Source organism: Rhinolophus sinicus, chromosome 1 (genome assembly GCF_057876585.1).
Source record: "Rhinolophus sinicus isolate RSI-liver-muscle chromosome 1, RSI-T2T, whole genome shotgun sequence".
Classification (NCBI taxonomy): Eukaryota; Metazoa; Chordata; class Mammalia; order Chiroptera; family Rhinolophidae; genus Rhinolophus; species Rhinolophus sinicus.
The window spans coordinates 155,502,605-155,529,960 of record NC_142501.1 but is presented as its reverse complement, the minus strand read 5'-3'; the positions used below and the strand labels follow the sequence as shown (position 1 = coordinate 155,529,960).

General features: G+C 33.8%; 1 long non-coding RNA gene and 1 pseudogene across 1 annotated transcript; one reads left to right on the top strand and one right to left on the bottom strand.

Moving 5' to 3' along the window:
* Positions 1-256: 256 nt before the first annotated feature.
* Positions 257-8,585, bottom strand: LOC148759285 (uncharacterized). Its single transcript, XR_016022653.1, has 6 exons — positions 8,356-8,585; positions 6,335-6,398; positions 4,627-4,647; positions 4,527-4,550; positions 3,308-3,437; positions 257-683 (listed from the first exon to the last, which is right to left on the bottom strand). It is a non-coding gene; the product is annotated as an uncharacterized LOC148759285 (long non-coding RNA).
* A 2,295-nt stretch (positions 8,586-10,880) lies between these two features.
* LOC148759284 (HCLS1-associated protein X-1 pseudogene) lies at positions 10,881-11,626 on the top strand (annotated as a pseudogene).
* The last annotated feature ends 15,730 nt before the right edge of the window (positions 11,627-27,356 follow it).

Genomic DNA, 27,356 nt, shown 5'->3' with positions numbered 1-27,356 from the left:
CCTATCTATGGCTCCATGGGTGTTTCTTTTTGGCCTCATCATGTCCTGCGTGCTTATGTGGGGAGTGGGACCAGAGACCCCACATGACACCCTGCGTGACATCTAGGAAGAGACCAAAACAGACTGTACCCTAGAGCTATCAGAAGAGCAAGACTCTGCTGTTGTTTTTCAGCCACCGGTTTTGGTACTTAGTTTTGGCAGTGTTAGGAAATAAATACAGTAGAGAATCTGGCATATGCTTGATAGATCACTTTATTGTGCATGGTTTTTTTTTTTTTTTTAATTTTATGATACTTCAATACAGAGAAAAGTACAGAAAACAATCAAATTGTCCAGAGATTATCATTACTACTGTTTTAGAAATATTGATCATTGATCTCAGGTGTCTGTTATTCATGTAACATTACTTGATTGACTTTTCCTTTTTTTCTATTTGTTTATTGAAAGCTGGAATTTGTACAAGAAACATTATTTGTTGGTCAAACTCTTTTTAAATTCCAGTCCAATACATAAAAGAATACAAATAATACCTAGTTTTAAAAACAGTTTTATAAAATACTTTTTGAAGCACTTTGGATATATTTATTAGATGAGAACTGATAATGTTTTGCTAGATGGGTGAAATCATTTTTGAGTAGGAAGAATCATCACAAGTAGAGATCAAAAAGTACTTCTCACCAAGCCTGTGGAGAAAGAGAAAATGTTCTTTTTATTAAGTTACAGAGTAAGTCATTGCTAATACCATTATGCTTTCTTGGTTTTGAGTTATATCCAGATCGATTCCTTTGTGTCTGACCAAGTGTTCACATTGCGCATTTGTTACCCCCTGCTTTGTCTCCACCAAATGATAGTCATGCTGCTCTGGGCCCCCGAACTCCGCTTGTCCCAAAGCTTGAATGAGCACCAAAACGTAGAACTTGCCCCCTTTGTCAGCTTATCCTGAGAGAGCGCTGACCACAGTGGACACTTTTTCCTACTGGTCATTTCCTCATGCTTGCCTACCTTTCCCTTAAAAGTTTATACTAATCTTTGTTTAGCTGCCCCTACCTTATTAAAAAAAAAAACCTTTTCCAGTTTGATTTTGACATGCTTGCAGATTTCTGAAATTTGAGTACTTTCCCCATGCCAATGGACTTTGTTCTGAAAAAAGTGTCTCCCTGTTCTGAAAAAAGTTTGGATTTATTTTTATTTGACATGACAAAGGATCCTTGACCAAAAACCATACCTTGGTTAAAATCATTTACATCAAAAAAGCTTTACTAAAATAACTTAGACGTACTTATATTATCAGACTACATTAGAATAAATTGCTACTATCTCTACTATTTCTTTTATAGTTCAAGCCCGTATTTCTCATCTTTAATTCCTGTCTCAGTTTCCCAATGGTCTGTCAATACTCCCTGTCACCATACCTGCCATAGTCCATCTTGTACAATAGGCCTCAATAACACATCCAAATCATATCACTTCATTATCAAATAATATTCTGACTGATGATTGCCTATTTTATATCCATCTTTGTAGGTAGATATTAAGCTGTCAACCACAGAGACTGAATTAATGGTATTTACATCCCCAGTGGCCTCACTGCATGCTCACTATCTGGTCCAGAAACATCTGATGACTGATTAAATACCAATTTCGGCTGGACCCCTATTCCTAAAATAATATCACAAGAAAAAGTATTTATTTCCAATCGTTTCTCTATGACCTTTTAAAGAATTCATATTTCCATGGCTTTAAATCTTGAGGCAAAACTAATTACACACCATACTAGTATAACTTTTCCTTGTATGAACTTCAGGGACTTAAGAAACATTGAATGAATAGTGAAAATTTTATTGAATTTGAATGTCTATCATATTTTTTTCTCCGTTTGTCACTCCTCACATGAGGTTCAGTTTTCATGTCAGCCCACTTGGCTTTTCAATTTGAATGCTATTCACTTTCAAAATCAGCATTGCCAAGTTATCTTTAATGACCCTTACTTAAACCAAGCAACATGTGTGCACAAAGCAAAATGCTCCAAAACAAAACAAAACAAAACAAAACAAAAAACTCCCTAAAGAAAGAGATGGACAACAGCAGAGCTTTGTCTCTTTTTTGAAAGTCCCATTTGCTTAGCACTTTGATTTGCTTATCCATTTCTGACAACTTGTATCCATTTCTCCTTCCCTGATTTGGTCTTTTATTTAATCCATCATCAAATCTATTGATTGCCTTTTCTTAGGCTTCTTTCTCCTATTTCTTTTAAGTCTTTTTATCACCAGATTATCTCAGTTCGTCTGCCCCTCCTCTTAAATATGGCATACGCATTTCACTGTATTTGTCTCTCCCAAAGAGTTTAATATACCCTTCCTTGATCAAATATGTCAACTATTACCAATGCCTAAGGAGTGAAGTTCAGACTCTTTACCTTGTTAATAATGGGAATTCAATTTGAATAAATTTTCCACATCCACTTAAAAATAACTGAAATCTATTGGAACTGTTTCAACTGTGATTTGCAGAACAGCTATATTTTTTAGTGAAATATTTAACCTTTCATGGAATTTTGAATACTTAATATCGTTTTAGATAAAATTCACTTCTTAAAAGTAAATTGGTAATATTTTCTTATCTTTTTGTTGGTATTATTATTAGAGCAGTGGTCCCTATATTAATTGCTCACAGAATCCCCAAGACAAAGTTTCTCAAACTTTATTGAGTTCTGAATCAAATAGAAATCTTATTAAAATGCAGATTTTGATTGAATGTGTCTGGATGTGGCTTCAGACTCTAAATTTCTAACTAGTTCCCCCATGGTGTTTCTGCTGTGGCTGCTCCAAAGATTACGTTTTAGAAGGACATGTTTTAAACAATATCCAGGCAAAGATTAGTGGCAGGGCATCGCGCAGTAACAATTATAAATAATTTTAATCAAGGGCATTTTATGGAATATGTCTTTTAATAGTCTTACCAGTTCTATGAAGTGCTTACATATTATCATAATACCTATTTTTCCATGACGAAATTGAAGTTTAGAAAAGATTAGGAATAATTCAAGGTCATTAAACTAGTAGTTGTCTGGACCAGGATACAAACAAAGGTGTTCCTATCTGCAAAGCCCCACCTGTAACCATACCAGGACAGAAGTTTTCTTTTGGAAGCATTTAGATGAATACATTCACTTTAGGGGAGCTACACATGGCTACATTGCTTAAACCAAGGCTGCTTTTGGTTTGATGGCTTTCTTTTACTTTTCCTTGTTTTAACTATCACCACGGATTTTTCTGGAGAACAAAAAAATGTCACCAGATGGGCTTACCTGTAATCGTGTCCTGTGCTTACTTTGGCTCATTCTCTGGTTGAAGTGGGTATCCATAATAGATTTTAGATCGAATACTTCGTTTTGCAGGTAGATTCAGAAAGTTTGTTGGGTAAGGGTATACGATGAACTGTATACATCAAAGGAGAGAAGAAATTGCAGAGAATTGAGACAATGACACTGTAAATATTTCACAAATATTTTTCATTAGAAACTTCGGTTGTTAAAGTTGGTGGGAACTTGTAGGTCATCTACATGATTGTTTTCAAATTTTTAGTTAGCTTTTCACTTTTTTATAAGAAAACAATTTTTTTAAAAAAGGGAAAATAAGTGTTTACTGTTTTATTGTTTGTTGAAAATTTTGTTGCATTATAATAAATTTGGAGCTATTAATTATAGCCAACCACTTGCATAATGTTTAAATGTTCTTTATAATATTACCTTTAAGCTCCTACTTTGCCGATCCTTAAATTTTCCAAGGAGGAGGAATTTGCTAATTCCAGATTAGGTGGAATGGCTGCTTTGGACTCTGACTTACTATGAATTCACCGTCTCTTAAAACTCCTGCTTTCTTTATATTCGCTTCTGTTAATTGCAATATTCACAATCCCTCCTTCTGCATCTTTTAATTTGGTGCCATACTAAAATTCATCTAAGTAATATATTAGTACACCTGAAACTATTGGAAAAAAAGAATTTTTGAGACCTTATCACATTGAGGCCTTGTCAAAATAATATGAGATATTAAGGTCTTTTTATTAAGAAAAATATTAAATAAATAATATTTTCTATCTTATTTAACAAGATCAGTTTAACTTAACCAAATTACTTCATCACCCTTCAAAAGAATCAGATTGTGAAAATTTATATGCCGTGTTTTTAGCAGTCTCTATGTTCCATTAGTCATATATTTTGCTTAATAGAATTAGAATTTCAGCTGTTCTTTAGGCCAAGGCAATTATTTACCACAAAAAGTTACTTACATTCTGAGAGAACAATTGATTTCTTCAAGGTGGCATTATGAGTTTCCATGCAAATACTACCAGTACACAAGAAGAATGGGTCCTTTACCAGTATATAAAAATAAATAAACTCAATGTATACTTTAGCCATTCATTATATAGATATGTTTCAGAGATAAGTATTGATTTTCCTTATATAATAATACTCAGAGAATAATATATGTTTTATTATACCACATTATAAGGGGAATACTTACAGGTTTTCTTGTACAAGGAGAGTTCTGTTAAAAAAAGAAGAGATTAATATTGTGATACATGTTTAATTATTGAGTTTTTCAGTAAATGAAAGTGACTTACCTCTTCAGATGAATCAGCACTCTTGAAAAAGAGAAGAAGAAAATAATGATTTTTACAACTCCAGATTGAATGAAAAATGCACTTAGCTGCTACATTATGATTAAACAAAATGGAGGCAAAGTGTCTTAGGTAACTGACACATTAAGCTAGTTGTTTAATGTGTCTTAGGTAACTGAACATTAAGCTAGGTGGTTATTTTTATTTTTTTTTAGTGGCACTTTTAAAGTGAGTGAAGAGTAGAATTTTGCTGTAATTAATTTGATACATTCCAATATGAATTCACTCTGGGCCAAATTTCTTCTGTGTATGTAAAGGAGGAAAATCTATCACTGTGACTAGGAGAGTGAAATTGGAAAGTTAAACTTTATATTTGCTCAAGACCAGTGTTTTTTTTAATATAAATATGTTTTAAGTTGCCGAAGATCTACCTCCATGCAAATATTGATTGTGCTGATAGAGGCTGGTGTTATGGTTATATTCTTCTCTCTTCCTGGATTTTAATTTTTCCACTTCTCTTGTTTTACAGAAAATAATGTGATAAACTCTGTTGTCATAACCAATTTGTATTTGTAACATCCACTAGAACTTTATGGATAGTTTAAAGTATTATTTTTTCATGAATTTCTCAGTAACTAGATACAAAGGATACCAAAGTGAAAGATACCATTACTTTTTTTAAAAATTAGTTGGGGTGGTAATGGTCAACAAAACTACATAGGTTTCAAGTGTACAAACCTATAACACATCCTCTATATATTACATTGTGTTCACCACTCAGATTCAGTTCTCCTTCCGTCACCATATAGTTCAACCTTTTTACCATCTTCTATCATCCCCTCTTCCAAAGACCTAAACATATGATTTGTAGCAATAAACTGCGTAGAAATAAGCATAGGTACTAAACTTAAGGACCTTAGGTTCAAAGAGGATTTTATGAATTTGACCTCAGAGGCAATGGAATTAAAAGCTAAGTAAATTAATGGGATTATATCAAACTAAAAGCTTCTGCACAACAAAAGAAGCCAACAACAAAACAAAGAGGCACCCAAGTGAATGGGAGAAGATGTTTGTAAACAATGGCTCCAATAAAGGGCTAATATCCAAAATATAGAAGGAACTCATAACTCAAGAACAAAATGCCAAACAATCCAATTGAGATACCATTAATTTTAACAGAAGAGAAAACAAGTCGAGAGGTAGGAAAAAAAAAGGACATGAAAGAGATAGTGGAGGAGGAGAAGAAGATGAAGGGGGAAAAGGTAGAAGAGGAGGACGGGGAGGTGAAGAGGAAGGAAAAGTTACAGAGGGGTCAAATTTTACCTGGTGACACACAGTAATAAATGACAATACCAGCTTGGAACTCTTGACATTTGGTAGGTCTAGATCTTTTAATAGTTAAGTCTCTTTTATTAGCATCCTAGTCACACATCTTTATGGAGCTCTTTTTAAAATTTTGTTTTACATTAAGCTAATTACACTAGAGTGTCCATATGTTAATGTCTCTCTGCGTGTCTGTGTGTGTACTCAAGAAATAGATTCTAAGTGCTTAGTGAACTTACATAGGTTAATTAAAAGAAAATGTCCATATAAAAACATTAAAATCAATAAAACCATGTTCAGGCAATGCAAATATGGTCCAGAAAACAAGAAATACGAATCTTTGCATTATTACTGAGAACACATTCTTCAAAATTTCTGATTTACTTACGGTCATGGCAACTGTGAGAGCCATGATGAAGGCAAGGACAAAGATCTTCATATTTGGCTGAATTCTGTGAAAGCACATGTGACAGGTCAATAGCACATTCGTTCCTGCACTTACAAATGATTTATTTATCAAACTATGCTCCAAAGCCTTGTGAAACATACTAGAAATCCAAAGACAATGAAATGTGATGCCTGACTTCACGGAACTTGAGACTAGTAGGGGACATTTGCAACTAAAGGTAAGTGTGGCAGTATGGAAATACTAAAGTTCCACAGAAACACACAAAATGGACATCTTAAATACACCAAGCCAATGGGGGTGGATATTAAAATAAAGAAAAATATAAAGCTTGTGCTGGATTATGTAGGATAAGTAAGGTTTTGAGAGCCTGCAAAGAAACAAAAATGAGAGAGAGGATAGCATGTTTGGAAATGAATCAGTTCAGCAGGTAAGAAGGACAAAATCGGAAACAGGTTGACCACTTAGATTGTTGTGAGATTATAGGGGCCTTACATAATGACAGTAGGGATAATAATTAAGGCTGAGTTAAACAAATGTTTGGAAGGTAGAATGTCAAGCAATAGGGACTGATTTTATAATAAAGAAAATGATTCAGGTTTCTGGCTTGAAAACTGTGTAGGTGGTATAACCTTAATAAAAGAAAATTAATAATAATGGATAAAGTCAAGTTAAAAAGAAGTTTCAGAGAAAATGTTTGTAGACACTTTAAGAAACTGAATTGGTAAAAATGATTTAATCTCCAAATAATCTTATTCACCAAAGTTAACCAAATCAAAGAGTCTTTGATAGGTTTTTGTAATTAAGTATATACAAGAATCTACTTCTGTTGCTGTTGAAAAACAAGTAGAGCAGATTATTTATTTCTCAATTATAGACTTCTAAATCAAAAGAGTTTGCAATCTATAAGGTAAATAATCAGGAAAAGGTTATTCACTCCCCTGATAATTTTTGGCTATCAGTTTTGAAAGAACATTACAGTGACATCTTTTGTCTGATGATAGAAGAAATATTCTCCTGCCTAATAACTCTACATCTCTAACATGTAAAGCAGAATTTGGGACTGATGTATTTCCCTTGTTCCTTATCAGCTGATGTTGCCTCATTGTCTTAAACTCAATACTGTGGCATTAGAAAAAGTGAGAAAACTATATATTACCTAAAGAAGTTTTTCTATCACCTACCACTTACCAAATATTCAGTCATGTTTGACACAAAAAAGATGCAACTTTTAGTGTCATTTATGCCTCACATTTCATTGAAAGTAGAGGACTGAGGGAAATTCACAGAAATTAGTCTCCTACAGATGGATAGACAGGTGGATAGCTTAGGGGCTTTGAAAGAATATTAGCCAAAGAACACAATGATAAAATTTGACTTAGAAGAAAAGCTTCTTTTTCAGCCAAATAACTAATGAAATGAAAACGTGTTAATTGAAATGAACTATTAAAACAAAATAGTCTGTTATACAGTGTTAACTATGCAGAAAAATAGAAACTATTTTGATGATGAAAAGACCAATAGAAAAGTAATAGAAAATGAATTAGTGATGGTAATAAAGTAACCTTGAGAAAGATTACTTAAATCTTTGACACAATACACACATTTGCAAAAAGAGAGTTTATGCTACTCAACAGATAATTTTCTTATAAAACTTGAACTTCAAGTTTCAGTTACAGGTAAAGGTAATTATTAACACAGCAGATATCATATATTTAGTCAAGGAAGTAAAAAGATTTCTAGGATAGCCCATCAATAGAGACGATGGAGCACATGCCCTCCTTGTTCCACATGATTCGCTTGGTACAATGATTGCTGTCAATCCAGAAGCACTGAGATCCTGACTTCACCTTCAGATCCTGACATAAGGTCATAATTTCTTTAAATTGTTTCTTTAAGAGAAATTATCAATAAACAATATACATTTAAAATGGTTTTCAACTTATTCTAACGATCAAAAATTAGAATTAGATATCACATTAGGTTATACATGAGTATATTACCTTTTATCCAAGATGCGATGCAAGAGTCTGAGAAGCTGAAGTTCTGAAGCCCTAAAAAATGATGTGATTTTCTAGAGGACTGACGTATATATATACTGAAATCCTCCATTTGTTCTTTTAAATCATGTCAATTATGAGATCAAATTATAGGACTGAAATTAATGCCCAAAATCTGTCTCCTCAGACACTAAAAATAAACTTAAACTTTACAGTAGAAGACTGTGAAGCAGAGTGACCAGGGAACAATTGTACCCGTTACATGTTAATCCCAGTATTAGTCAAGGTACATGTGAATAAGACAAAGGGTAAAGTATGTTAAAGTAAACCAAGTGTAGAAATGAACTGAAATGCTGAAAACAGCATCTGCCCTATTTTAACAAAGCCATGTCCAAGACGGAACAACTCTATGCCAAAAATGATACCATGTTATCAAACGTTTACTGCTTCTCTAATATATGATGACAACTGGCATAATAAAATTGGAGTCATCATTTATTTCAAATGTACCTCTTACAAATTATTACAATGTACATCTATTCTACTGCCTATAGAGTATTTTAAGTCTTAAAGTATATTGAAATGTTTGCCAAACTTCATTAATCCATTGAGTATTACATAACAAAACAATTCTTATTTTTAAAGTCAAATGACCACACAAGCTCACTACTATGTATCTCACATAGTAACCGGAAGCATGCTTTGGTATTTAATTTACTTCCTTTGAGTTTTTAGGAGTGCATGTACATCACTGGAAGCCATTTATTAACATGATTACACTAGATGGAAGGAAAAATTAGTCTTCACTAAATCTCTAGGCAAATTTGTATAAAAATTCAATGCTTTGCTACTGGTTGGATAGTGTAATGTACTTAGAACTGAATATAAGAAAAAATTTAAGTTAGATATATTTTATGTCCTAGTCCATTATTACTCAAAATGTGGTTCAAGAGACCATCAGAATCAGCATCACCTGAGGATATGCTGGAAATGTAAACTCATAGGCCCTCTTTCCAGATATGGTGAATCAGATTCTAGGAGGTGCAATAGAAATCTCATTTTATCAATATCTCCAGGTGATCTTTTGTGTACCATATTTTTTGAGGAACCAGATAATGGACTCATAACCGTATTTTTTTGACCCTATAAATAAAATGTAAGGTTTCATTTTGTATCAGGTGTTTTAGGCAATATTTATCAGGTGAATCTTCTATGGTGTTCTTGAACAACCCCATTAAGATATATTGGTATTCTCATGGTGGTATACAAAACATTATAAATGTTTCATTAAGGCAAATAAAGAAAGCCCAATTTAATTTAAATCATTCTTATTCTTTTGTCATTGATTTCTAAGCCTTCTCAATGCAAAACAAATCTAATCTCTAGCATATTGTCAATGGAAGAAAGATATCTAAGGTTTAGTATATATTGAAAACTCTGATGTAAAAAAAAAGTACTGCTTTATTCATTTTAGAAATGTCAAATGATTTCCTTATTTTTTACTATTCTTTGGCACTACCAAACAACAATAATAAAAACAACTGCCAGGTAATAAAAATTAATAGCTGTTAATATGCACATTTAAAACCTACAATTAAACTTAACTCACCCATATTTTAGGTTGGGACATCAAAATATAGGCATTATTTTCTGCTTTAACACAGTAGGAAGTGTGGGGATTATGTATGACAGAAGGAAACAAGAATGGTGAACTCTGAACACAGGAGTAGCCTTCTTTTGTTACTTAGGATTTCATCATCCAGGAACAGTTGGTCATTTTAGAATATTGATGGATCAGAAATTGTCTGTTATTTTATAATTAAGTAAAACAGGTATAGCCTTTATTACCAACCACCACAGAGTTTGAAAATGCCAAGGTCATTCATACAAGGGAAAAATCAATAAAGAGTAACTGCTATATCACAAGTATGGCATTAATTTGGTGACAAGAGGTTGAATTACTAAACGTATTTATGGTGATATTCATGCTGGATTGCCCTTCTCCTTCTTTTCCTCCCCTCTTGTTTTCCCTTCCCCCTCCTCCTCCTCTTCCTCCTTTTCCTATCATACAATGAAAGTATGATTTACAATCTATGAAGAAAATCCATGATGATTATGTATTTAACTAAAAATTCAGTTTGTGCTATATTCCTGTGTGTATTACTAAAATGAAAAATACTTCAACTGACAAATATAGAACAACATATGACTGCCTATTAATAACATAAAACCTCTTGAGCATTGGGAATACAAAGTGACTATGTCTTATTTTCTGCCCTGCAGAAGCTTATCTTATGTCATAGGCCCAATGTTTGCACCCCCGCTAAAACTAGTATGTTGAAGCCTACCCACCAATTTATCAACACAATCTTCACTAGGAAAAATATCCTAATTAAAAACTTCTCTGTGGATGAAGCATGAAATGAAAACCAAAGCACAGTGTTTTCTCAATTTCTGACAGTGTAGCGCAGGCTCCCCACAGGTGTGAATGGGCCTCCAGAGGTTCCACTCTGGATGCAGGTGTGGGAATGAGCCTCTTTGATCTCTTTTGGGGCCTTTTATCTCTTCTGGACCTCAGAGTCACAGAGATCCTTTGTTTGGAGGTTTGATTGAAGATGAAGATGAGGATGATGGGGAAGAAGAAGGAGCCACGTGGGGCCGGGGGGGCTCGAGGTTTGGGGGATCTCAAGATCCCAAAGGAATTTGGCTTTGGCTTTGGCCTTGGCTTCAGCCCAGATGGAGGAATGTGATTCCATAACTTTGATTTCAAAGACCTTGTACTGGATTTCAATAACATCTCCAGCGACATGAGGGCCTGACCTTGCCTTCCTGTCCTCCTGATTTACAGGTCCTGAGTCAGGGACACCTGCTGAGAGATGATAGGAGAGACACATGCTTCAGAACTCGGTGTTTAAATATCAAGGTACTCACCAGCCCGTGATCTTTGAGGAGGGTCTTAGAGAGTGATGCAAGAACTGACTCCCCAAAACCAGTATCAGACTGAGTCTCCCAGGGACCTTTTCACAGCTTTGATGATATGTGGCCCTCCCTCATCCTATAACCAGAAACAACAAGGATCTGGATTCCCAGGTTTCCCCAGAGGGGCTCAGCCCAAATCTTATTTGAAAAGCATCCCTGTGACCAAGATCACTAGGCCAGATGGACACTAGAGGAGCTCCGGACTGTGCTGGACAGTGAGGGCCAGAAAGAGACCACAACAACCAATCCTGAAGCACACAGTGGTCCCAAAGATGCTTTTAGAGTACTGCCATAAATATCAACAGAGCCACCGGTTACCAGACATCTGTGGACAGCCTCCGACATGAAGGATGGAGATGCACACAAACAAAAGAAGCAACTTGGGAGCAACAGACTATGCAGAAAGATGAACATTTAGCAAGGATGCAGATATTAACTGTCTTTAGAAATATGATATGATGTACCCATAAAACCAGAACAGAATTCTACAAAAGAGGAATAAACAGAATAAAGTTTACGGAGTTAAAAAAAATGTTATGACAGAAATGAAAAACTATTAAAAGGTTTGGATGACAAAGTTGAAGAGATCTGCAACAAAAAAGTAGACCATAACGATAGAGAGAGAAAACAGGAGGAACAAAGATAAGACAACTAGAATGATATAAATCATCAGTGAAGTAAGTCAAGAAAATGTCTCAGAAGTGAAGGATATTATTTTCTGATCTTAAAGGACCCACCACAGCTAGATTCCAAGGATGAAAATAAACCCACTCTAAGGCATATCATATGAAATTTCAGAACACTGGAGACAAAGGAAATCTAAATGACGAGAGAGGAGGGAAATCACATACGGAGAATCAGGAATCATAACGTTCTCAAATTATAACAGCAACACTGGAATTAAAAGACAATGTAGCTTTACTCTTAAAATAAGGAAAATTATTTCTAAACTGCAACTGTATACTCAAGTAAATTTGACTGAAATGTGAGAGCATGACAGTCATTTTTTAGACATGAAAGGGGTCTCAAAAAGGGGTTCAACAAAAACCTATTGCAAACATATTGAATAGTGAAAGACATGCTTTTCCAATTAACATGAGGAATAAAACCAGAATATCTGCTCTTACCACGACTATTCAACATTTTTCTGGAGGCTGTACCTAGTACAGTAAAGCCTGAGAATTAAATGAAAGATATATGAAATAGAAAGGAAAAAGCAAAACTGTATTTACAGATGCCATAACCTTATGTGTAGAAAAAACTTTCCAAGGAATCAACAAAACAATTTAGAATCTATAATAACTGAGTATAGTAAAGTTTCAAAATACAAGATCAATGTACAAAAATTTGTATTTTTACATATAGTCAACAAGCAATCTGAATATGAAATTAAAAGACCAATTCTATTCATAATAGCACAATGAATAATAGAATACTTAATAGTTTTAACAAAAGTAGTGCAAAAGCCGAACACTGAAAACTACAAAAATTTCTGAGATAAATAGAATCCAAATAAAAAAATACATATACCATCTAAAAAAACAGCACAGTAATAAAACATCTTTGTAAAGTATGAGAGTCACCTGAAATTATAAAACAGGAGAGAATAAGGTAGAAATCCGATCAGATATACATCAATTTACAGAAAAGTGAGGGTAGGAAGTTGAAAGCAATTATGCCAAATGTAATCAATTTTCTTACAAAATAGGTGACTGTATTCTAGCATTGACTAAGGGTTAAGAAGTTTCAGAAATTAATGTTATTTTTTTATTGTTTACTGAAGGAAAAGCATTAGAGTACATGCAAGAATGAGAAAATGATTTTGTAAGCAGTATTGTATTCTATGTCTAGGAAACATAAAGAAACTTTTTTTTTTTCCTGTAGAATTGAGTGTGCTCGGAATGACAAACAACAGTGTAAGTAAATTTAAGGACTGTCCAGGATTGAGATTTTATCAAGTAGGGTTACTTAAAGCCAGAGATTCACAGGAGTCATTTTAGTTATTTTAAATATGTACTAAGTGATAAACATGAAATCCTAAATTAGAATAAAATAAAATTTAAAATGAACAAAGAAAATAAAGGATATGGAAAGGCCAATGGCCCAGAGGTTTCTGTTAGGTCAAAGTAAAGAAAGTATCATTTCTTCACCCCTGGCTTCCTTCTCAAATATAAATAAAGATCATATCCTTTTCCAATGGTTTCCACCTGAAATCAAAGTCTAAACTTGACCCATGGAGCTTTAATAATTTGCACACCCCTTTCTCTGTGACTTTTCTATCCACATAGTTTCTTTCTATCCACTTCTTGCCTTCTTCCCTACCCAGCTGGTCTTTTTAAAATTCCCTAAACATACATAATTTTGCAATTAATTTGCTGTTGCTATTCTTTCTACTTGGGATTTTCTTCCTCTATGCTCACTCCCATGCTTAATTTATATTTTTCCTTAAGTGTCACTTTACCAGAGAAGATGTTCTGAACTTTCTTACTTAAAACATCCTCTGTGCCCTTACCCTGCCAGCCTTCTACTTCTTTAGAGCACTTATCACCACCTGAGGTATATGTATTATTTGTGTACTTCTTCTTTGCCATTCCCAATTATAACGTAAGCTCCATGAAGGCATGGATTTTGTCTCTTTCGTTTCCTGCTGCGTCTTCAGGATCCAGAATAGTGCTTGACAGTCAGGCACTCCATAGACAAGTCATTCAGTTAAATATTTGTTGAATGAAAGTCATTGAAGACACAACTAACGGAGAGCCTTACATCATTTATGTTCTCATTGCTTGCCTATTGTTTTGTAGTAACATTAAGGGGTTATCTTCTGGCTTCTATGGACTCAGGAATTATGAGTACCCTGGAGAAAGTTTAGGTAGTATGGGAAATTAAATCGGGAACAAATCAGAGAACTGTTAAATAGTTCAAAATAACCCAGCAGGCTGTATATGTGTGGACCATATATTTTTAGGATATGAAATATGATGAACTAAATTAGAATTATTTGACCTCAAAGAATCTCTTGTGTAAAGTTGACTCAGTATTATCCAAACTGGGAAAAGGAAGTGGTGAAAGGAATGGTTATGTCAACTTACTCTGTCAGTATTAAAAATTTAAATAGACTACACACATAAGATTGTGCTTCAAATTTATTTATTGTAGAAAGAAAAAAAACAGTTACATAGTTTTATTACTCAGAAACACAATGAAAGAATGCTTACCAGTTAGGAATTGCAAACGTCACAACAAATGTCAATTAGGAAGACAAGTATCACAAGACATAGACTACACAGCATCTTTCTTTTATTGTGCACTGTCTTTTTTTATTATCCTGACAAAACGCGGTGGTAGTGGGCTGTGATATGAATGATGAAAGAACACATGTAGAAATTGGATTTTTCCAGTCAGACTTATTCAGAAAAACAAAGTAACAGATTAGCTCCAAAATGTATAATCCTGTAAATGCATGTGCATTTTGGCCTGGTGCAGAGTAGCTATTTGTAGGTAATTTTAGTTATCTTTAACCAAGTAAATAGCATATACTTGCTATTATATATATGCTATTTATGTCTGCTATTTACTTGGTTATTTTTATAGATATTTATATATAAATATATATATATGTATATATATATATATATATATACATACATATATATATATATATATATATATATATATATATATATACTTTAGTAATTTGTAACCAAATAAATAGCATATATATGTATGTCTGTGTGTGTGTGTGTGTATATATATATATATATATATAAATTTAAGTATAGTATCACACTATTAGTATATGAGTAGGCAATTAAATATTTTTTAACTAGCATATGTATATATATATTAGATATCTATCTATGGATTTGTATATATCTATATATAGACATATTTTAGTTATCTATAACCAAATAAATAGCATATATATGCATGTCTGTGTGTCTGTATGTATATATGTGTGTGTATATATATGTGTGTATATATATATATATATATATATATATATATATATAAACTGTTAAAGTATAATATCATACTATTAGTATCTGAGTAGGCAATAAAATATTTGTTAAATGAGTGGCTAAATGAATAAAAATTGTCGTTCATCTTCTGCCATGTATTACCCCAAAACAACATTTGTGTTTGCTCATCCAATGAGAAATACTCATTTCTGCAAATGTTGATGGAACATTCTTAGGTATTCTTGTTTTTACTGACAGTTTAGTAGTCATCAGAAGGTGCTACTACTTCCTACAATTAGAATACGTGGATCTAATTGAAATCTAGATTTACTCAAATAATTTTTTTTTAGCAAAAGGGCTTTAGAAAACTAAAGAGCTACATTTCTTAATTAAAGTTTGTTGGGGGTGACGATTGTTAGTAAAGTTACATAGATTTCAGGTGTACAATTCTCTAATACATCATCTGTATATCACATTGTGTGTTTACTAAGGAGCAACTTTTGAAAAAAATCATTTTTAAACCAAATCTCTCAAAAATAGGATTGAGGATTTTCTGTCACCTCTAGGTTGCTTCAAAGTGGTACTGTAAACTTTACAGATTTTCACCTCAAAATGCCGTCCTGCTATATCTAATTATCCTACAAGTGTTACTTCTGCAGAATGTCTGACCACTAAACTTTGTTGTGTGTGCATTAACATGGAATACTGCTCACATTTCTCTTCTGGAACTAAATTCTCTTATTCTATTACTTCTTAACATTAGGACTGAAAGAATTATCCAGATGATCAAGTGGTAACATAAACTCAAATTTTCAAGATTTCTCTTAAGAAGAATCTTAACATACATTTAGATACAAACTGAATAGTTCTGTTCATATTTAATATATTTTTAATACATTATCATTTAAACGAGCAGCCTGAATTGGTTAGTTTTCTCTATTGGCTCTGTACTATTATCTCAGAATCTCATTTATATCAAAGACATATGACACCCAGAAAAGCGAAGTATAAGAGGCTCATGGCAGAAATAGGACTTATGAATCCAAATCTTAAATTGTTTAAAATAAATTGTCAGCTTCTTGGGGTCAGGTCTCTACTTTGCTATTTACTTGTCACGTTAGAAAAATAAAACTTCTTTAAGACAATGTTGATGTTGGATTTTACAAAACAACGTTAAAATAATAATTAGAGCTTGGGGAAGACAGTGAATAATTCTAAATAACAGATTGTTTTGTAAAATGACAATACTAATCTCTACCCAGTCTAACAAGGAATTACTCTAAGATTTCAGTGAAATAATACACAAACACACAAAAGAAAACTTTAAATCCAATGAAGAATCACTTCAATTCTTCTCATTACTATATTTATTGTTATTGTGTGACAAGCAAATATTTGAGATGTAATTTCTGTAAATTCACTGCAAAATTTCTTTAAATTCACATGTTAAAACTTTTCTCTTTGACAGCTATCATTTTAATTTTGAGGGTTAAGAGAAGTAGACACCCTAGAGTAGGAATAAAGTAATAGGGAGTTGTTTCAATGTGATTCCATGGGTTACAAGCCAGCTGATGTTGGCCATAAACTTGGGGATTTTGGAGAACTGCCCACTGCTGCTAATGTCGCCTGATTTTGATCTAGAAGAAAATAAATCAGCAATAACTATCCCAAACTGAACCATGACTATGAATCAGATCAGGTCAAGTGAACCTAACAAACAGCTGCTCATTATGTAAAAATCACTAAAAGTGTGTCTAGGTTCATAAAGTGAACTGTAGAATTAAAGAATTTATGTAGTTAATTCAGATTTCAAACAAAAATAGTTTACAGAAATGAAAATATATTTACAAGTAAGAAGGAGAGAAGAGGATTGTGTAATTACCAATATATCAATTTCCATGTAATTTTTCATATGCAGTCTTACAGTCAGGTAGACTAAACTGAAACTCTCATGATCCCATGTACAGAAAACTGTTATCCTGGCAGGATACTTAATTTTTTTAGTGTCACTTACTGATAGAACTATATAAATTAATATCCATAAAGTACTGTGGATAAGGCCTGTCATGTGTGACAGCTTAAGAAATGCCCACACCATCTCCGAGTTCTTACTTTTATCCTACTATAGATATTTAAGCCTAATATTGTAGAAATTTCTTGAAATCACAGAGCCATAGCCGTTCCTTAAGAGCTCCAGTTTGTGCAGAGGAAAAGCCAATGAATCTTTAAAGAGCCAATTGATGTTTAGAATTGCCTGGGAATAATTATTAGGTGGATAAATGGTTATGGCAAAATTAATGCGATGAATATGTGCTATTGTGAGTCATTTTTGCCAAATATTAGGAGACCTTTAGAACTTCCTAAAACTAGAATTTGAATTATCTTATTGAAAGTATAATTAAACAGAAACAAAATTCCAAAATCAGACAGGTTTTTAGTGGGACCGTCTCATTTTAGGAGAGTTTTGTGCAGAAGCTGGTTCTACGAGAAAAGTTTTAGAGGGGTTTGCGGTTTGTGGAAGGATGATAGCGATAGCTACCAGTGTTTGCAGTGGCTCATTCATGTCACTCTCTTCCTTACATAATTGCAATTTGTTTCCTAATTGGTCTCTGAACTTCTAACCTTGTATTGTTCAGGTCATTATCAATATTATTCTCAGGAATATTTTGCAAAAAACAGATGTGATGAGTCATATTCCTGCAAAAAATATTTTTATGGCTTCATATTATATGCAGCATAACTACCCAAGATATTAACAGAGCACTCAAGGCTATTCCATATCTTCTTTGGGAGTTATTTCTGGCTTCACTTTCTGTGTCTCCTTATGTCTTACCCACAACTTGTCCTGAAAACATTCAATAATTTCATGTCCTCATGACTTTCCCAAGTACAGGTGACAGAGAATGCCCTCTCTTCAGACTTCCTGATGAACCCCTATACTCATATGCTTTCCAAGACAAAGTTGAAACCTGAACATCTCTGTGAAGATATCCTCCAAGAGTCAGATAAGTATAGTAATTGCTTACTTGGGTGTGTTCATTGACAGAGTATTTACACTGATGCTGTACTTTAATGAATAACATAAATTCATTCAGTTCACTCACTCATTGAACAGTTATTTAAGCTATTTAAATGAACATTTAAACTTACTGCATAAAACATTTAAACTTATTTAAACTAAACTAGATGCACTGTTATGGGCTCTTGGTATACATCCCTCGTAAAATTTATGTTCTTTTTAAGGGATACCAATTTATAAATGTACAGAGCAACAGAAGCACAAACAGTTGTAGACAGGGAGAAAACAGTCATAATTAAAAACAGTAAAATAGATGGTATTTAGACTGTATTACATACTGAGAAGTAAAATGAGTAAAGGAAGTGGAGTAGGAAATGTCAGGAGTATTGAGTAACATAGCTAGAAAAAGCCTCAAGGAAAAGGTAAAGAAAGACTTAAGAACAGAAGAGGGGAAACAATTCTACGCTGAGAAAGATCCAATGGAAAGCCCTCAGGTGGCAGCTCATTTAGTATGCTCATGGACTAGCAGAGGCCAGTACTACAAGAGCAGGAACTAAATGAGGAGTACAGGACATGAGGTCAGTGAGGAATAATGAGACCAGGTGAATTAAGGTATTTTATGTCATTTTAATGATGTGGAATTATAATGCAAAGAAGTGACAGGTAACTCAATGGAAGATTGTATGCAAGAGTGAAATACTATGAATTGCATTTAAGAGCATCACTCTGACTTCTCATTTAACGAAGGGAAGAAGTAGTGAAACTCATTAGCCCATTCCTGTAATCCAAGGAAAATATAATAATGGTGGCTTGAACCATAGCGGTAACAATGAAAGTGGTAGAAGTGACAGGTTCTGGATACCATTTGTAAACAGAGCCAAAGAGATCTGCTAATGGATCACATGTGGGTGTGAGAAAAAGGAGAGGAGTCAAGGATGACTAAGTAGTTTTTGGTCTAAAGGATGACAGAAAGTCAAGTGTAATGGAAAGTTTGTAAGAGTAGCGAGGTTTGGGGGAAGTCAGGAGATCAGTTTTAGATATGTTAAGTTTGATATTTCCTATTAAGACATCAAAGGAGATTATCCTGTTGGACATACAGGTCTGGAATATAGGGGAGAGGTTGGTTTGCAGCTAAATTTAAGAGACATAAACTAATGATAATTAAAAACATGAGCCTGGATAAATTCAACAGAGATATGAGTACAGACAGAAAAGGGAATTCCAAGAATGAACCCTAGGACACTTTTCATCACATGTCCTGTAATTGAAGAGGAACTGTCAGTGATTCCGCGACAGAGTAACCAAAAAGGTGCAAGAATTGGGAGAGTATAGTGACATGGGAGCCAAACAAAGACAGTGTCTCAAATGTCAAATGTTGGTGAGAGCAGAAGTAAGAAGACCTAGAAATAACCACTGGATTTAGAGAAATGAATGCAAATTTTGACCTTATTGAAAGTTTTTGTGGACTGCAGATGATGTAAAAATCTGATAACAAGAAAAAAAAATGAGAGAAGAGAAACTGGAGATATCAAGTATGCACAACTTTTGAAAAAGGTATTTCCCCTATCCCTGCAAAGATTAGGAGAGAAATGGGGTAGCGTTACCAAGGGAATGTAATCAAGAGAAGGGTATGTTTTCTTAGATTGCAGAAATTATAAAATGTTGATTGGAAGGAAGTAAAGAGTAGAAAACAGTGATGAAATGCAGATCCTTGAGTTAACAGGAAAGTATGGTTTCTTGTGCACAAGATTGGCATTTGGCTTTGCTAAGACCAGCAATAACTCCTGAAGAATAGCATAGTATTTGGAGAAATAAATAGATGGAGGAGTTATTTTTTGGCATAATTTTGAAGATGTCATTTCTGATTGTTTCTATTTTCTCGATAAAATAAGAAGCAAAGCTATCTGCTATTGGACATACAGGTAGGGAAGAAGTATTGTTGCTCTGGGTATTAAATAATATTCTAGGAAAGTTTGAGTCAATATGTAATGTGACTGTTGGACTTCATTTTAAAGCAAGAATATTTATCATGGTTGAGTATGTGTTTCTCAGCTACATTCACAGGGGCAGAAGGTAGAATTTGGATTAACCTAGGAAATGATTTAAAGTCAGTGTAGTTAAATCAAAGACGAGTAAGGGATTTGAGTATATAGGTGAATGTGTGATAATAATGCTTACCATGAAATTCAAAGTGGAAAAAGAGTGACATCTAGACATAAGGAGTTTAAGGGGCATTGAAAAATTGACAAGCTCATTGGAGGGTCTAAGTTTTTGTGGGATTCAAATAATTTTTTACTTCAGATATTAAAAGGGATATACTCAGTAGATACAAATGGTGGAAGAGAGTGGGAAGGGTGAAATTAAGATTATGGAGTGATGAAAATTACTTACATGTCCAAGTCATGATCTGTCTTCCACAGTCATGATCTTCTTGTTAGCAGGAACCATGCCATCTACATCTTTGTATCATTATATGACCTTTTGCATCATCTAGCATGGTGGTTCCTTATTTGGGATAGTTTTGCCTCCCCAGAAGTGATTTGCAAATTTCTAGAAACATTTTTGGTGCTCATAGCTCAGTGGTTGATGCTATTGGCATCTTATGGATAAGGCCAGTGGTCTGCTAAACATCTCACAATGCACAAGACAGCCCCACAATAAAGAATTATCCAACCCCAAATGTCAATACTACAGAGGTTGAGAAACCTCTGTCTAACATATAGTATGTGCTCAAAAATGCGTGATAAACTTGAGTGAAATTTTATGATTACAGACATGTGCCATATAAGGACCTTTTGGTCGATGATAGTGGGCATATATGACAATGTTCCCATAGATTATAATGGAGCTGAAAAATTCCTATCACCTAGTCAGATCGTAGCCATCATAATGTGGTAGAGCAAAGCATTATTTACATGTCTGTGGTAATGCTCGTATAAGCAAACCTGCTGAGATGCCAGTCATATAAAAACGTGGCACTATTATGTACAGTACATAATATTTGAAAATGATAAGAAACAACTATGTTACTGGTTTGATTTACTATACTATACTTTAAGTCATTATGTTACAGTGTACTCTTTCCACTTCTTAAAAAAGTTTTCTATGAAATAGTATGTCATGTTAGGCTGACAGCAGACTCACATCATATATCTTGTGTTTATGGATTCTCTTGATGCATGATTTCACTTGTGCTTGATTTGATCTCGTGTTGTTTTGTACAGGGTTGTAGCCTTGGAGCCATAGGCTATACCATCTAGGTTCATATAAGTGTACTCTATGACATTCCACATGGAGGAAATTGTCTAATGATGCATTTCTCAGAACACAGCCCTGTAGTTAAGTGGCACATGACTGTCTATGTAACATAAGAATAACTAGGATTAAGAGTGGGTCCTATAATTAGCACCGTGAGCTTTATGTTTCCGTGATGTCTGTCTTGCTCAGATAATCTTATTCTATGATTCTTGAATATCTTTATTAGTTATTTAAATAACTATTTCAGATATCAGTACTATTATATATTATTATATTTGATAAATCTTATGGAAAGAATTAAAACAATTATCTATATAAATAATTCTAAGATATCTATCCTTTTCTAATAATTATAAAGAGTAGTCAATTATGTTATATTGTTCATAAAACTGAATCATTGTACAAATACACACTATTTTTTTTCTTTTACTTTCTTTTCCCCTCTATGTTTGGAAGTTCTTAAGCGTGCCTCAAATATTACTTAGGAAGCAGGCTTTTTCGTACCAGCTCTATCTCCAAATAGCTGTAGGATCCTGAGCAAATAATGCAAATTCTCACTTCTTCAGTTTCCGCATCTACAAAAGATCTTTAAAACACCATATGGATGATACGTGGAGTTTCTTACAGTTATTTTCTGAACATTTTTGTTCCCTTTGGTGTACTGTTGATCTTGCTTTTCTAGCTGCTTTCTTTCTTGAGGGTATTATTAATAGGCTTCAGCTATTACCTTTGCACTTCTCCCAAATCTCATGCCTGAACATTTCAGATATGTCACCCAATATGGGAAAGAGCTTGGGGTGAATAAATTCTATTTATGACAAATAGTCCTAGAACATTTTGCTTTGATTATATTTTGATCCTCACCCAGGGTGTCATAAAATTTCAATAGATGAAATCTTATTTTCCCTTATAAAATGGCAACACAAGTTACACATTGGGAGAACTTGGGTTGCCCACATAGAACCTTGCTCCTTAGTTGTGATTGTGTTTTGATGGTTACGTGGCCAATGGCACCTGGTGTTACTTAAATCTCTGGCTTTTCAATTTTTTATTGGCTAAACCTTTTTCGCTAATGTATTATTGGTGATTTCCTTGATGTAGGTTTTGCATGCATTTCCGGCCCAAATAAGTCCATAAGTATACTGATTGCTGTAATTCAAAATTGTTTGAAAAGAGTCACAAGGAAATGCTGTATTTATTGCACAGTATGTAAGGCGTTTTGCTGAGAAAATGAAAAGGAAATATTGACTGGGTAGCACAGGCTTGCTTTTGTGTTTCTTTTCTGGAAATCACGCATTTTTGCCTGTGCCCTTGGCAATGAAAAGCTAATACATAGGGTGCACAGGGCAGACATGGCCTTTTCAGTTGGACCTATGTCAGTAGGGTTATTTCATCATTTCTTTTCATGGCTTCCACCTTGTTCAATATGGACATAGTCTTAGAATAAGTATTAGTTGAGTAGTTCAAATTCACAATAGACACTGACTTGGGCTTTCTAAGCAATATAAAGTATATGACAATTAGGAGTGTCCCCCTCCCTCTTACACTTAGCATGATACGAACGCAAGTGATAATATGAAGGAAAATCACCAATTATGCTAACATTTTACTTACTTTAGAAGGGTATCTACCTGTGCTTAAGTTCTGAATATATCTATTACAGGTAGTGAACAGAAGAAAAGAACATTGTAAAAATGAGCAATGTGAAACACAATCAGCCAATTACATGTATGAACATCGATCACTAAAGAGACAAAGAACTTGAAGACTGCTTTTGTAAATAGGCACATGTTAAGTACTTTTGAGGCCTGCCTCAGACTATTGGGGTACTTTGGGCAAGATCCTGCTCCTCTCTGGGCTTCACTTTCTTTTCTTCCTTCCGTCTTCTGTTCTTCTATGAACATTAGCTGATAAACATTGAACTCACCACAAAATTATGAGCCCAAACTTGAGCAGTCCCGTTTTATTAACGTGCACTGCTATCATTTGTTCTACAGAAGTGGTTACTCTCTAAAGGTCACTCTCCTTCCTAAAACCCTTCAATAAATCCCCACTATCCACAGAAGAAAATTCATGTTCCTAAGGAGCCCAGCATGCCTTGCTCTTTCTCTAGTCTCATTCCATCTACTCCCTTCCTTGAACTTCATGACCCTGATTCACTCCTTGATTTAGTTGTGGTGACTTGTTTCTGATATCCAAAACACTCTTCTTCCTTTCCTTTTAAGTTATAGTTCTCTCCCCTTCTCAGGTCAAACACTTCTTCTTCTGGCCTCAAGGTCTTTCTCAGGACTCAGGACTTCATGACGATCCTCTTTGCCTCCCCTATCCATCAAATAAATTGAACTAGGTATTTCCTTTGTGCCTATTGCCCCTTATTACAGCTTTGTTAAAATATTTATTGCATTTCACAACAATGAGGTTTTCATATTTGTTTTTCAACAAGGGTTTTCCGCTCCTCAGGGACAGGAACTATGCCTTTTTATTCGTTGTTGCATTCTTAGCAACGGGAAAAATGCCTGGCAAACATAGGCATTTAGCGTGGAATACATTTCACTCTTTAACTTCAACAACCTTCATTTCACCTATCTTCACCTTTCTGCATGCATGACTATTGTTTGGATCAAGTTATCATCCAGAAATTCTCTTCTTCTCTGATGCTGAAATTCCCATCTGATAAAAAGCTCAAATCTCTATTTCTTGAGATTGATCAATCTCATGAGGCCTGGTGTTTGCCTTTTTTCCTATCTCTAGTCACTCGAGCTTTTTTCAGTGTTCTGGTTTATGCCTCAACCTTCCTTCCCAGCTCAACCAATATTTCAGGACAAGTCGTTTTAACACAAACACATTCAAGCCCCTCTCTCCATCCCAACAATTCCCTTGACCTATTGATAGTATACTGCCACTATCTTGCCATAAATCTACTTGGGTAAGGAAAATAATCTGAGGTCTACTCTCACCTAGTTATTAGTTACTACTGTGGATCTTGTTGTTCATCTTTATTTTCACATTAACCAAAAATGTTCGATATTTTAAGTATCCCAAACCCATAAACTCTTCCCTCAGAGTTGAAAACCCAATTCTCCACCTCACTGGAAAAGTACAACAATTTACTGTCAACTTTTCTACCTTGCATTTCAAAGTATGTATTATATTTATTCATCTTCTCCTCCTTTTCTCCTGTGTCAGAGAAACTGGTACAGTCTGTACAGGTCTAAGTCTTTTGGCTGTGACCCTGATCCTCTGGAACCTGCTCCATGAGTTTATTCCCATCTCTTTGGTGTGTTTCCGCAGTTTCTCACCATTGACCTGTATCTTTTAAGCTACAAATCTCTATCCAAGAATTACCTTTCTGTGATCTGGGTTGTCCCTATAGTCACAGATACCATTCCGTAAGTGTTTTACCCCCTTTTCTAAAATGTCAGAAGAGTAATACTACTTTTAATTCCTCCCACATTCCTTAGTTCTGAACCAATTAGAGTATATCTCAATGGTTACCGTGATAATAATTCCATAAATCCAAAATATCTTCTTTGTTTCCACCTCATTCCACATCTGTGTAGCATTTTCAGTCTTGACTCCACTTGTTTTTTCCTCGCTATTTTCTCCCATGGTTCCCCTCACTCTCTACTCCCGTCTCCTTGATACTCTGTATTTTTCTGACTTGCCTTTGCTGTACCAGTCCCTGAATCACAGGGTATACTTGAGTTCTAGTCTTTGACAATTACTCTCTCACTTTTCCTCTGGGGAAGTTCATTTATTGCTTTGTCTTAAAAAATATCATCTATACAGTTGCACTTCTCCTTTGAGCATCATATTTAATTCATAACACCTCCTGGACACCTTCCTAGTTACTATGTGTAAGATATCCTCTTTCTCATTTCAGCTTGGTTTCTTATAGTGGTTTATACCATGGCTAGCTTTTCAATTAACCAGGCATATTCTATTTATCCATTTCCCCGATTTCTCACATGTCTCATATTTTAATAAGTTTGTCTTCCTGTTGCCTGATATGCCCCGTACCATCTCTCCAGTTGAGGTCACCATAATGTTTGTCTTAGACTAGTATAATAACATGATATAACAACCTTCTTTACTAGGTTACGTGAGACATTGCCTTAAAGACATACAACCCAAGAAATTTTACAATCCTTCTTTCTTTCAAATCTCCAATATCTTTTCTATTTCCAGTGAATTATGTCACATTGCATATCTGAAATTCAAAAGCATCCATGATCTGACTCCGTCACACCCTTACAAAAGTAACTTATACTATATAACCTCTGTGTATCTTAAAATACAAAACCCATCAAAGTTGGTATTTGGCCGATCAAGCACTATATTTACTTCAGCCAGATACTTTATTCTTATTGACTCATTTTTCAAAATTGTACACAATCTTTTAAGTTCCAACTAAAGTAATGATTTCTGAAAGACCAGCTTCCTCTTCCCACACCCGTGCCACTCTCCTCCAACCCAGATATAACAAATCATACATATTCAAGCCCAAATGTTAAATTGATAGCTAAATTTTGTAACAAAATCGCAGGAGGTTAAGACATGGGCATTGCATAAAATCAAATAGAAACACATGTAATCAGAAAGTCTGGTTTTAAATTGTAACTTTGCCATTAACAAACAATATGTTTTTGGCGATTTACTTAACATTTTGGTGTCTCAATTTCTTAAACAAAAATATGGAGAGGAGAGCAACTGCATGATGTTTTTGTGGCAATAAACATTGTATGTTTTTTCTTTAAAAATATTGATATGGCTCTGTTAAAAAATTAGCAATATCTTATTTACCAAAGATAGTTAAACAACAGCAGGAAAGCACAGTATTTCTCAATAAATTAGTTGCCCATTTTATTTTCAAAATATAATTTCTCATTAGATGAACTGCCGGATTTCTTGAGAAGTACATAATAATAATAATAATAATAATTTGAGGACCACGGTAATTAAATCCTTAGCAATATATTCTTAATATTTGTGGAATTAAAGATTTTTCTCATATTGTGATAAAAATAATAGTATAACAAATGAAAAAAGAAAATTGCAGTAAAATTTCCAGTTCATGAAATAGTAAAAATCCGATTTTTTTTTCAAAAGAAAGAAAGGGTGCTAACCATATAAAAATTAGGTTATGCAGAAGAGTCTTACTTATATGGAAGGTCTTTATTGAAAGAACTGAGGACATTTGAGGAACCAATGTTAAGAGGGAGAGGGAAATTGTGTTTTTAAGTAATAAAAATGTCCTATTTTATTAAAATAAGAGCATTCCAGATAGTCTAATATTTTAATATTATTTTTTTAAATTGTGAATTAAATATAGCTTCATATAGAAACAATAACTTACCCTGTCAGCAGTCTTTGGGTTTTCCTTAAAGAAATAAAAGAAGAACTGAGGACTTAATTCTCCCTGTATCAGATATTTGTAATTTCCTCTTGATATATATATATATATATACATATATATATATATATATGTATATATATATATATATATATATATATACTTTTATAAAGAAAATGAATAAAATTAAATTCATTTTTATTGCTTCTTTTAATCACTTTTGTATACCTGAGCTCTAGGATCATGTAGTACTTGCTAAATGTATATTACTTGAATGAATCATGAATGACAGACATATCTCTGCAATAAATAAATAAATTTTATCTGGCTATTATGCATAACCACATCTTTTGCCTGCTTATATTTCTACAAAATAAATAATATTTATTATATAGCTATAACAAAATAAAAATTTACTTCTTAAACATAATTAATA